The sequence below is a fragment of the Schistosoma mansoni genome, chromosome W (genome assembly GCF_000237925.1).
Source record: "Schistosoma mansoni strain Puerto Rico chromosome W, complete genome".
NCBI classification, from domain to species: domain Eukaryota; kingdom Metazoa; phylum Platyhelminthes; class Trematoda; order Strigeidida; family Schistosomatidae; genus Schistosoma; species Schistosoma mansoni.
In genome coordinates this window covers 52421050-52422017 of record NC_031502.1, presented here as the reverse complement: position 1 = coordinate 52422017, position 968 = coordinate 52421050, and positions in this window count along the sequence as shown.

The following is a 968-nucleotide window of genomic DNA, read 5'->3' as shown; positions in this document are numbered from 1 at the left end:
ATAGATAAATGAAAAGAGATACAATGAAACATTAAACAAATTCACTAGAATTACACAATAATTAATAATGATTAAAAAGAATTTCTAAATACAAATAAGATAGTAAGTAAAGAGAAAGGTAAAAAGAATAAAAACGGCAAAAAGGTGTTTAACCATTGAAACATCGAAAAAGTTGGGGGAGGGGGTTGCTTGCTTGTTTCTTCTATCAGTTAGTTACTAACTTCACAAGACAATACAAAATAACTATACACACAAATAGAACTGATGTGTATAGTTGTTATTATAAATAATATGTAATGGAATAAATATGAATAATACAAATAGAATAATTTATAAACTAAATACATCATTATTAATATCATTAAATAATTGTTGATTGACTATTTGATAAACTTTTGTTTTTGGATTTAAAAAGTATACATGATCACCTGGATGAATGGTTGGATCAAAACCAAGACTACTGATTTCTGTTTTGCAAATTTTAAATGTACCTATATAAAGGATAAAATATAAAACGAGATCTGTTTTTTTAGGCAGAATGAAACGATACTTAATAATAATAAATTAAACTTTATTAAAAACATATTTAATCTGAGATACCCATATGCAAACACATTCACATAAACAAACATGGATAGTGGCTAGCAGTAGAATCCAGGACATGCGTTTCGTTTTATTTGGGACTCGTCAGATGGATGTACCTCCATCTCAGAGTTGATGTTCACTCTGGGACTCGAACCCAGTACCTTTCGCTCCAAACGCCATCGCGTTATCCACATAGCTACTGAGTCCTGATAGCCACTTGCTTGGGCGATGGGGTGAAGTTTAAATTCACTTAGTATTGTTTGTTTGAATCTTCCCATTGATGTTTAGCACTGCAATTGATCAGTGTGTTATTGGCATATCTGCATCCTGTGCGAATTGCCTTGATATAGCCCTAATTCACAAGCATTGTAAGCAAAGATGGA